Here is a 13,023-nt window from a genome sequence, read left to right as displayed (position 1 = left end):
GGAATCAGTGTTCAACCAACTGATTGGGGCACACTTTGGAGAAAACAGTGCTTGTCATCTGGACTCCAGGGTGATACTTTGAGCAGTCTAGTGACTATTGGAGAAGGTTGAAAACATCAGCCTTGCTCATGGAATTTCAGTGAAGCTCACAGTCTGCAGTACTGTTCCGAAAACAGATCATGGTCCCTCATTCTGAGTCGAGTGGAGGGCTTGAACCAGAGACTATGAAAGTTCTCTGAGAGGCTCAGCTGTGACTTCCAAGACTGAGGCATTGGATTGAGAGTTCTAGGATCTCTTTAAGTGGTCAGTTGTGCTCTACACGTCAGAGGCAGCTACCCAGGTAGCTGACTTCTGTGTATGGAGAACACAAGTTTGTTTGTTTGTTTTTAAAAAAAAGATTAGACGACTCTCCATTCAATCCAGATAACTATAGCTGTAGGAAACCCAGAAGTATTAGTGTAAGATCCAGAGAAATCCCTCCTACAGGTGAGAATATTAAAATCCTATTGGTTAACTACAGAAGCATTCACAATGAAGTACTGTCATTTGAAGCATTCGAAAAAAGCATTGAAGCTCACATAATATTAGGTACAGAAAGGGGGTAAAACTTTCTAAGCTGACAGTAGTGAGATATTCTGGGAAAATTTAAGGGTGTGCTGAAAGGGTAGTGAAATGGATATGGTGTTTTGTTACAGTAGACAGGAAACTCAAATCCACCAAGATGGAAATTGAAACGGCATGCAAGATTGTGTGACCATAAAATTATAATTGGACCCCCCTATTGACCACCAGCTTACTTCCTAAAGTAACTTAAACTTTTGAGAAAACTTCAGTTCTTCGGAAGTGACAAGAAATCCTGTGAAACATTACTAAATATCTTTTCGGTAAATTACCTGGAATAGACATTCAAAACCTCACTCATGATTGAGATTACTACGTCTAACGGCAACAAATAGAGTGGTCCTCTTTGAGGACATCCACATCAGAAATCGGAAATGGTACAGTGGCCATGAGGCTGTCATAGCAGCAGTGAATGCCTAAGTTCAAAGGGCACTAAAATGAGTAGAAATATTTATATGTTCAGCAAAGTAGACAAAGGAGCAATAATGTCATACCTTTGTGAGCAACTTGAATCCTTTAGCTCAGTTCAGGAGCGCGTATAATTGGACCCTCCTATTGACCACCAGCTTACTTCCTAATGTAACTGAAACTTTTGAGAAAACTTCAGTTCTTCGGAAGTGACAAGAAATCCTGTGAAACATTACTAAATATCTTTTCGGTATATTACCTGGAATAGACATTCAAAACCTCACTCATGATTGAGATTACTACATCTAACGGCAACAAATAGATTGGTCCTCTTTGAGGACATCCACATCGGAAATCGGAAATGGTACAGTGGCCATGAGGCTGTCATAGCAGCAGTGAATGCCTAAGTACAAAGGGCACTAAAATGAGTAGAAATATTTATATGTTCAGCAAAGTAGACAAAGGAGCAATAATGTCATACCTTCGTGAGCAACTTGAATCCTTTAGCTCAGCTCAGGAGTGTGTAGAACTTTGGTGTAAGGTTAAAATAATATTTGACTATGCACTGGATAGATATGTACCCAGCAAAACAGTTCATGATGGGAGGGACCCTCCATAGTTATAAAACAAAGCATATGGTTATAGACAGACAGAAGCTGAATGAAACACAACTGGCTGTAGAGAGTGCAATGTGTGAAGCCTTCAGTGACTACCATAGCAGTTGTCGAAAGATCTAAATGAATTCTGGTCTTGTGTAGAGGCTGTTAGTGGTACCAGAGATAATGCCCAGTCACTTATGGACAAGATAGAAATACGTCTCTCCGTTTTCATATGTTTCATTACAAACAAAAACGCAGAAGTACTGTGCCAGTTTAACCCTCATACCACTGCAAGTGAGTGAAATAGATATTAGTGTTAGAGGGGTTAAGAAACAGTGAAATTGTTAAAATTGAACAAAGCCCCAGGGCCTAATGGAAAATCAGTTGGATTCTGTATCCAATTTGCAGCTGAGTTAGTCCCTCTTTTAATTATAATCTATTGTAGACCCCCTGAACAAAAGGGAAACAACACAGGTCACACATGTACACAAGAAGGGTAGAAGAAGCAATCCACAGAACTACCATCCAGGATCGTAGACATCCATGTGCTGTAAAATCTTAGAACATGTTACGAGCTCAAATTTAATGAGGTATCTCGAATACAATCTCCTCGTCCATGCCAACCAGAATGAATTTCAAAAATATTGGGCATGTAAAACCCAACTCAGACTTTTCTCACGTGATGTTCTGGAAGCCATTTATCAATTTATAAAAAGCATTGGATGCAATATCACACGGTCATCGACAGTTGTAGAAGAACATTGGGGTGTATCCAAGGGAAGTGTGTTGGGTCTCTTGCTGTTTGTATTGTATATTAATGACCTTCCAGAAGAAATTAGTAATAACCTCAGATTTTTTGCAGATGATGCAGGTATCTTCAATGAAGTAATCTGAATGAAGCCACAAAAGGTCTTAATAATATTTCAGAGTGGTGCAAAGATTGCTAACTTACTTTAAATGCTCAGAAATATAAAACTGTGCACTTCACAGAAAAAATGGCATCCTATGAATATAATATGTGTGGGTCACAGTTGGAATTGGTAAACTCGTACAAATATCGGGGTGTAACACTTAGTAAAGATGTTAAATGGAAAGATCACATAAGATCAGTTGTGGATAAAGCAGGTAGAACACTTAAGTTTATTGGCAGAATACTAGGGAAACACAAATAGTCTACAAAGGAGATGTTGTTCAAGTGTGTTGCATCCCTGCCATGTAGGACTAACAGGGGATATTGAACATATACAGAGAAGGGCAGCGTGGATGGTCACAGGTTTGTTTGACTTTGTGGGAGTGTGTCATGGAGATGTTAAAAGAACTGAACTGACAGACTTTTGAAGAGAGACTGAAACTATACTGAGGAATCCTACAAAGTTTCAACAACCGGCTTTAAATGATGACTCTAGCAAAATACTACAACCCCCTACTCATTGCTCCTGTAGGGGTTGTGATTAAAAGATTCGTTTAATTACAGCATGCGCAGAGGCATTTAAACAGTCATACATCCCACTCCCCATAAGTGAATGGAATGGGAAAAAGCCCTTATAACTCGTACAGTGGGACATACTCTCTACTGTGCACTTCACACTGGTTCACAGAGTATAGATATAGATGGAAATAGAGGTACTCATTCTGTTTCCAAATGGATTTTACCTCATGTGTCATCTTCTCGTTGTGCATGTGTTTTGTAAATATCGGTTTTGGATACAGTAATGTCGATGAGGAAAGTAACTTCCTCTGCTTTATTGATCATTGTTATCTCAGATGAGTTGCACCAGGTTGTGCAGTTGCAGTTATTATGCTGGCCCAAGTAAGTTTTTAATTTTTAATTTTCTGCAACAGTGAAATGATTGTCTAAGCAAGGCGATTCAAAATTCTTATTACAGGCTTCTAGGGATGTTGAGGGGACTTACTAGATGAAGTTTTAATAAGGAACCCGTGTCCAGAAATGTACTGTTTGGATATAAGATCTGTTTGAGGATTGGAGCACTTTCAAGTGTACCATTTCATGGTACACACACAGCAGAGACAATGAACTCTGACCTGGATGCTGTAGAAGCATATGGTATGGGCAATGTTTTGAGTACTCACCCTCAGGTCCTCTTCAAAGTCAAGACTGCGGTGTGTCTGTGGAGCACCACAGCCAACCCTCCTAGTTTCAAATGTATCAATTTTTCACAACCAATGTTCTAGACATACAAAGCTGTTATTCGATTTCATAATTACAATAGGGACTGATGATGACACCCACTTCTTACATTCTGTGTGTAATTGCCATCATTTATTCCTTGATATTTGAGGATATATTTTGAGTAGTTCCTCATCACAATTACCTAATCTTGAATTGCTGACAGAAGTCCATTGTTCCGTGCTGACAAATTGATGTGGTCTTTGCTGAGGTTTTTCACATTTCCCGTGCTGTTCTTTTCTAGTCCAATGTATTATCTTAGTATATATTATTTCTGCATAATACCCAGGATGGTTCCAGGTGTTTCTACCAGATTGATTGGCATGTAATTATTATCTATTTTTACTGTTCTTTTATAAAGTGATGAGTTGCTGTTACGAAAATACTGCTTTAGATTCCAAGTTAGATTTTTCATGGAGCTGTCAAATATATTTTAGTTTTTAAGTTTTTTTCAGTGTAATTGAGTATTGGTATGTTTTACACCTGAGGTGTTGATTTCATTTTATGTATAAAATGGAATCAATAGCTCGGTTCTACACCTGAAAGCCCCCTTTCTCACATAGGATAGTCAGCCTTTCAACAGCTGATAGAATGATGGATACCTTACATCATAAGAATTTTCTGTGTTTTCCTCTGGATATTTTCCAGGTCCATTTTCATCAAGTTAATGGGACCGGAAGTGTAAGGCAGTACTGGAACTGCAAATGCCTTGTAGTGCTGAGGTTAATTTTTTAGTTTAATTTTGATTTCAAAATTGAAGAAATTCTGGTGATATATGTACTTGAGATGCACTGTTTCATGTTTTAAGCATCTGTTTCTCCTTGGAGGTGGTCTGAGTAATTGTAGGTGGCATATTCATTATAGGTCTCTTATGTTGCCATCACACACTTCAAAGCCAGTAGTTTGGTCTTGACCTTCCTTATGTCTATTCTCCGGGATTTTGTCTATGCCAAGTGAGATGCTTATGCTTTTTAAGTTACTATTGCTTTTAGGAGACTGGTCATCTGTGTTTTTGTGAGGTATACAGTACATACATTACATTGGATGGTAAAACATGTAACTTAAGCAATTGCTGCTTTTGATGGTAAAAGCCCCTATCTAGTAGAATTGAGGTTGCATGAAAGCGAATTGAGTGCTTAACATAAATCTGCAGAAGTTTAATCATCATCATCATCATATTTATTTTTGAATAGAGGGATTAAATTGACACAGTAATTGTTACTCCAGTTTACTTCTTGTTTCTTCAGTAGTAGGCCTGGTGACTTTAAGTGATTTTACAATATTTTGCGCAAGATATGGGGAGTTCGGAACACTACTGTATCTTTCATTTCACTGCCTATACAACATCCTGGATTCTTAGAAACGGATGTCTGATATTGATTATAAAGCACCATTGGTGTCAGTGATAACACCAGTTTTAACATTCTGCATTCAACTGACATAAGTGATCCGATCGTCATGTCTCAACTTCTTCTGAGCAACCTTATCTTTAATGTTCACATGGGACTGATAAATTAATTGAAAGGCATGGTCTTTTATCTGGCTGAAATGCAACAGTGTCAGGTCTCATAGCTGCAACTGTTCAGTTGGTATGCACTTGTTGGTTGTACAAGAGATAGAGTTACATCCAGTAGTTGTGACAGTTTTAGATGAGTGTGTATATCATTTGTTGAAGAGATCTAGTACTTCTGGAACTCTTACATGTTTGCCAATAGAAGTATGAACGCATGAACTCAACTTATTGTGCCTCTTGGGGGGGGGGGGGGGGGGCTATTCATTCTTCGTCAAGATAGAACAGCCAATATTACATGGTATGTGATGTCAACAGTGTACTAGATGAAGTCAATACTTATCATCTTGAGTGGTTTTTCCTATAAGTTTTTAATAGTTTTGCATCCTCAAGATCTGATGTTATACATTGACTATTAAACTTCTGATTCTGCTCTCTACCTTTTGCATTCTGTGATAACTTTCTTGCAACCTCCTTAGCTTGGACAATAATTCCTCTGTTTCCATTTGACATCTTGGCTGTATTATTTGGTGCATTAGTGGTGTTATGCTACTCAATTTTATTGCTTTTCACTAGTTTCAATCTTAAATCATCATCAAACAACGGAAAGCTCAGGTTGGATTATCAACTACTGTATAAAGGATAGATTGCTACTCACCATAAAGATAACACAGTGATTTGCAGGCAGGCACAACAAAAAGACTGTGACACACTAAGCTTTTGGCCAAAGCATTAATCAGAAAAGAAAAAAGACACATTTATACAATCATTATTAATCAGAAAAGAAAAAAAGACACAGTCATTTATACAATCAAGCATGCATCACACCACACATGACTGCTGTCTCTTGCTGCTGAGGCCAGACTGAAACATGTCGAAAGGGAGCAACAATCCATAGTTGAGTGGGAAAGGGGGAGAGATAGCAGGGTATGGATTGGGGAAGAGGAAATAGTGCTGCCTGGCAGAGTGTGCAGGGACTAGAGGTGGCAGACAAGCCAGGTGCAGCTTTGGGAGGCTATGGGGAAGGGAGGGAGGGGAAAAAAGGGGAGCAGAAAACAGGAAAAGTTAGGTGGGTGCTTTGGCAGAGAGCAATGCACAATGCGGATGAGGGACATGAGTTGGAAAGATAGGACAGAGGGGGCAGAACTGTTGGGTGAAGGATGTGGGGACAGTAAATTATTGTAGGCGGAGGCCAGGATGATTTCAGGAGCAGAGATGTGTTGTAAGGATTATTCCCATCTGTACAGTTCAGAAAAGCTGCTGGAGGAGGGGAGGATTGAGATGAGTCGAGTTGTGAAGCAGCCATTGAAATAAATCAAGCATTTTATGTTCATCTGCATGTTGTACAGCAGGATCATCCACTTTGGTCTTGACCAGAGTTCAACAGGGCCCATTCATTCTAGTGGACATATGGTTGGTAGTCATAATAATATAAGAGGCTGAGCAATGATTGCAACAGAGCCAGTACATGAACTGGCTGTTTTCACAGGTGGCTTGGCCTCTGATGGAGTGGGGTAAGCCTGTGACCGGACTGCCATATGAAGTATTGGGTGGGCGGATTGAACAAGTCTTGTACCTTTTGTCTTGCACAGGGATATAATCCCTGTGGCAAAGCGTTGGTATTGGGAGTGGCATAGAGATGGACAAGGATGTTGTGGAGATTGGATGGGCAATGGAAAACCACCTTAGGTTGGGTGAGAAGGATCTTGGGTAGGATGTCCCTTATTTCAGGGTATGATGATAGATAATCAAACCTCCGATAAAGGACGTAGTTCAGTTTGCTTCAGTCTGGGGTGGTATTTGGTGACAAGGAGGAAGCGGTTTTTTTTAGCTGGTTCTTGGGGGGGGGGGGGGGGGTCGTGTGGAACTATGGCACAGGAAATCTGTTTGCAGAGTATCGGACTATGTCTGTGGGGAGTGCCTGCCTGTAAAGGTCTTTGTGAGACCTTCAGCATACTGGTCAAGGAAGCTGACATAATGGCAGATACACCGACCCCAGGTGGCTAGGGCTAGATGGGGCGGGATTTTTTGGTGTGGAAGGGATGGAAGCTGTTGAAACACAGGTATTGTTGCTGGTTGGTGGGTTTAATATGGGCAGAGATGTTGATGGAGCCCTCAGAGAGGAGGTGGTCAACATCCAGGAAGGTGGCATGCTTGGTTGAGAAAGACCAAGTGAATTGGATGGAAGAAAAAGGTTGTGAAGGAATGAGGATAGGGTGTCTTGGTCATGAGTCCAGATCAAGAAGATACTATCAATGAACATGAATCAGATCAGGGGTTTGGAGTTTTGGGAGGCTGGGAAGGTTTCCTGTAGACAGTCCATAAACAGGTTGGCATAAAAGGGTGCCACGCAGGAGCCCATGGCTGTGCAACAATTTGGGATTTGTTTGTATACCTTCCTCGCAAAGGAGAACTAGTTGGTGTTAAGATGTAGCTAATTAAATCATCATATTGCGGAAATATGCAGTTGCAGAAGTCACAACAAAAAGACTGTCCTAAAGTTAACTTTCAGCCAACAAGGCCTTTGTCAGAAGTAGACAACACACACACACACACACACACACACACACGTGACCACAGTCTCTGGCAGCTGGATCCAGACTGTGAGCAGCAGTGCATTATGGCAGAGGCAACTGGGTGGGGGTGAGGAGGAGGCTGGGGCGGGGAGGGGGAGGGATAGCAGAGTGGGGGTGGGGGACGATAAATTACTGCTAGGAGCATGCTGGGATGAGGTGGAGACTAGGGCAGCTAGATGCATCAGGAGGTTAGGCCGAGGGCAAGAGAAAGGGGGAGGGTAGTGGAGAAGTAAAAAGACTAGGTGCGTTCATGGAGAGGGCTGTGTAGTGCTGGAATGGGAACAGGGAAGGGGTAGATGGGTAAGGACAATGACTAACAAAGGTTGAGGCCACTACCTCTCATCATGCCCTGAAATAAGAAATGCCCTTCCTACTATTCATCCCACTCCCCCACAGTGGTGTTCTGCTGCCCACCAAATCTACAACATCCTTGTCCATCCCTCCAAACTTCTGCTCCCAACCCTTTGCCTCATGCCTCATATGCCTGTAGTACACCTAGATGCAAGACCTGTCCCATACATCTTCCCACCACCGCCTACTCCAGTCTGGTCACAAACGTCACCTATCCCTACCTGCAGAACCAGTCATGTGATCTACAAGCTAAGCTGCAACCACTGTGCTCCATTCTTCGTGGGCATGACAACCAACAAGCTGTCTTGTCAGTATGAATGGCCTCTGACAATGTGTGGCCAAGAAACTACTGGACCACCCTGTTGTTGAGCAAGCTACCCAACACAACATCATTTCAATCACTGCTTCACAGCCTGTGCCATCTGGATCCTTCCCACCAACACCAGCTTTTCTGAATGGTGCAGGTGGGAACTCTCCCTGCAATGTATCCTATGGTCCTGTAACGCTCCTGGCCTCAACCTTTGTTAGGCATTGCCCATGCTCTTGCCCTTGTTCCCGTTTCAGCACTACACAGCTCTCTATTCCACCAACACACCCAGTCTTTTTACCTCTCTCCATTGTGGTACCCCACCTCTCTCCTTCACCTTCTGTCTAACCTCCCGACTGCACCTAGTTGCCCTACTCTCCACGTCATCCCTCCATGTTCCAAGCAGAACTTTACAGTCCCTCGCCCGTACTCTGCTATCCCTCTCCCTCCCCACCCCAACCTCCTCTGCCGCCTGGAAAGCCATGCAGTTCTAGGCACTACATTCTGGAACCGGGCGACAGCTATGGTCGCAGATTCGAATCCTGCCTCGGGCATGGATGTGTGTGATGTCCTTAGGTTAGTTAGGTTTAATTAGTTCTAAGTTCTAGGCGACTGATGACCTCAGAAGTTAACTGCTTGTGTCTGTATATGTGTGGATGGATATGAGTGTGTGTGCGAGTGTATACCTGTCCTTTTTTCCCCCTAAGGTAAGTCTTTCCACTCCCGGGATTGGAATGACTCCTTACCCTCTCCCTTAAAACCCACATCCTTTTGTCTTTTCCTCTCCTTCCCTCTTTCCTGATGAGGCAACAGTTTGTTGCGAAAGCTTGAATTTTGTGTGTATGTTTGTGTTTGTTTGTGTGTCTATCGACGTACCAACGCTTTCGTTTGGTAAGTCACATCATCCTTGTTTTTAGGTATATATAAAGGACAGGTATACACTCGCACACACACACACACACAGACACACACACACACATATCCATCCGCACATACACAGACACAGGCAGAAATTTCTGGATATGTGTGTGTGTGTGCGCGAGTGTATACCTGTCCTTATTTCCTTTTTTCCCCCTAAGGTAAGTCTTTCCGCTCCCGGGATTGGAATGACTCCTTACCCTCTCCCTTAAAACCCACATCCTTTCGTCTTTCCCTCTCCTCCCCTCTTTCCTGATGAGGCAACAGTTTGTTGCGAAAGCTTGAATTTCATGTGTATGTTTGTGTGTCTATCGACCTGCCAGCACTTTTGTTCGGTAAGTCACATCATCTATAAAAAAAACCCATTGCTGAATGTTCCAAAATTGTTTGCATGTTGTTCTGTAATGATCTTGTGTTTTGGAATGTATCTCTCAGCCTGGAAAACAAAGTACTGAAGCCACAACCAAAACATAATGTTACACAATGAAGGTTCACCTTAAGACCGAAATTCAGTCCTTTGGTGAGTCATTTACAAACTCTACTAAATGAGAAAACAGGAAATGGATAAATGTGTGTTCAGACACAATTTAGTTGATGGTTGTGTGGTGACTATTGTGGACCATGCACTATAAAATAGTCAGCATTGTAAGAGGGAATCAAATATAAAATTTGCAGTGATAAACACTCTGTAAGGGATAGAAGCAGTAATCAAAATGGAAAGAAGCAAAACAGTCATAAAAATGAAGTGATTAAAAAGATTTCCATAAGAATGAATTGAGGGTGAGATTTCAGTAGAATTAGTTGATGGAAGATATTTCCACAGAATGAACTGACCGAAGAGATTTCCATAGTGCTAACAAAATCCTTTTTGGAGAACTTACTAACAAAGTTTGAAAATTGCACCACTTTTCATTAAGAGAAAAAAAAGAAGAAAATTGGCATAGGATCCAGTGCACTGATGTCCATCTGTGGGAAGCCACAGAAACAAGTCTGTAAGCTACATTACACCTTCCTGCTACTGGATGCAGTTTAAGGGTACAAACATGGATCTTAGAGTCAACAGTGGCTCAGGGGCATGCAAGTAATGGTGTCTGTCCCATATAAGCAGTAACCAAGTGTCATCTTTTCATTGAGCCTTGATACGAAACCTAAAGAAATAGAAATACTGACAAATAGGTTCACTGCTAATGAACATAACCAATAATGTTCAGATCTGTTCCATGCTGGGATGCAAATCCTAGCCAAGATGGTCTGGGGGCAGCAGCTCAGTCATTTACTATTTACCTGGCGAAATCATTTTTCTAAAACACTCGACTAAGTAGTTTTCTACAAATATATTTACCAACCACCAGGCTGAGAACCATGCAGAAACAAAGTTAAGCCAAATCAACTATTCTGACAAATTTACCAGACAACTTCCATAGTTTCCTTCCATAGCCAAGACTCAGCTGTCTGATTTTATTGAAATGCAACTCCTGGCTGTAGGTCCCCCACCACGTCACCACATCTCTTCTGGAGGCGTGCGATTGGCCTGCCTGTCAGGCCCTTGGCAGAGGAGTCTGCTGTCCTGAGGCTATGAAGGAACAAACTGGTCATGAATCTGACACTTCACGTGAAGATGATGAGTAAGAAACTTGTCAAAACATTGCAACAACACAATGCCATGACTTTACTGATGATCTGAGATTATTTCATCATTGATTCCCAGTACAGTCGAAAGCTTCGTTGTTCCAGTTTTTCTGTCCTGTTTCTCTTTTCTGCACCTGCAATGAAAGTACCACATTTACTTCTATAAGATCAAGATTTTTCCCAAATTCGTCGTTAAAAAATGCAGGGTCATCTTGCACTCACAGATTGAGCTTTGGCTGTTGAGGGTAATGTTTTTATTTTGTGTAATAGCCTAACAGAGAGATTGTTTTACATTCACAGATGAAGCTTTGGTTGTTGAGGTCACACATGTATTTCTGTTGGTGATTTCAGAAAGGTGAGAAGGGAACCAGTGCGATCAGCCTGGCTAAGCACTAGGACAGATGTGGGGCAAACAGGAAGCAAATTTCACCATATTGTCAACCATGGAGATGCATTCCATGTATCTTGAGTTTTATGAATAACTATCACTACTGCAATTTTCCTGAATCCAAATGTAGTCAGCAGTGAACTGATTTTAAAGGTAGACAACTGCTGAACAGTAATATATCTTTGTACAGGAGACAATTTAATGCTAACATTAAGCCTAGAATACTATACCAATTTTGAAACCTTTCATGCCAGTACCTTCATCAATTTGACTACCACAGCTAGGTTTGGCCAGGAAAATGATTAAAAGTGAAACAGCGATAGAATTATAAACCATTTAATGTAGGGAAGTTAAAGAAAAATATGTTTTGAGGTTTACATGGTCTTTCCATTCCAATAAATTGCAAAAATTCACACCACATAGGTTCACAAACAAAAGGGTGTTGATATATGTTTTTCACCCACTGGGAACAATATGGAATAAGTACTCAGAAGAAAATTGCATCAACTCTTTCACGATAATTTGAATGATTGCATGCCAAGAGCATTGAATACAAACAGTAGCTACAGAAACAACAAAAACTAAAACTAAACTCTGCCCGAGCAGGTCATGAAGACCCAACGGTACCGACGAGCTGCCATATCGTCCTCGGCACACAAGCGTTGCTGGATGCAGATATGGAGAGCCATGTGGTCAACTCACTGCTCTCCCAGCCATATGTCAATTTATGGGACTGGAACCGGTACTTGTCAATCATGTAGCTCCACAGTTTGCCTCACAAGGGCAGAGTGCACCCTGCTTGCTGACAGTACTTGGCAAACCCAGTAGTGATCCATCCAAGTGCCAGCCCAGCCTGGCAGCACTTAACTTTGGTAATCTGATGGGAACTGGTGTTGCCACTGCAGCAAGACCATTTACGGAAACAACCAAAGAAAAAAAATACTACATCAGTTAATATAATGAATCAAAAGTCATCACATCACAAGTCGTTCTGCTCATTGCTGAGCTTCATGACTCAATGAACCAAGCATCTCCATCCCGAATCGTTACCAGCTTCTCTTAGAACCTACTGAAGAGTTAGACCCAAGATCTTCCTGATTTGGTCAGTCCACCTGTTCCTGCTCTTTCTCTCACTCTCTTGCCCTCGATCTTCCCTTCCATGTTATTTTCTCCAGGTTTTTTCAATCTCTTCTCAAAATATGGCCAACGAACTGGAGAATTTTTTGATGGACATGAAAAGAAAGGTGCTTGGAGATATTGAGTTTCTCACTAATGGACACATTTGTTCTTTCAGTCCATTTTACGCACAGCATCCTGCTCCAGCACCAAAGGCCAAATGCATCAGTGCACTGTTTGTCTCTAGCTATCAAGGTTCAAGTCCCCCAACCATAAAAGAAGGTGAAAAACATGAGTGTTTCAACAAACCAAACATTTGTGGTATTCCTTATTGCTGTGTTCTGCTAGATCTTGGTGAACTTCTTCATAGTGACTCACCCTAGCATAATACGTCTTTATACCTCATCCTCAT

At 41.6% G+C, this 13,023-nt stretch overlaps 1 protein-coding gene across 9 annotated transcripts in view; it reads left to right on the top strand.

The window, feature by feature from the left end:
- The window catches only part of LOC124610098 (E3 ubiquitin-protein ligase RAD18-like), a 97,475-nt gene that overhangs the window by 26,042 nt on the left and 58,410 nt on the right, over positions 1-13,023 (top strand). The window lies entirely within an intron of this gene.

This window comes from Schistocerca americana, chromosome 1, assembly GCF_021461395.2.
Source record: "Schistocerca americana isolate TAMUIC-IGC-003095 chromosome 1, iqSchAmer2.1, whole genome shotgun sequence".
NCBI lineage: Eukaryota > Metazoa > Arthropoda > Insecta > Orthoptera > Acrididae > Schistocerca > Schistocerca americana.
Note: the sequence above shows the minus strand (reverse complement) of the source record. Positions and strands in the feature narration are given on the sequence as shown.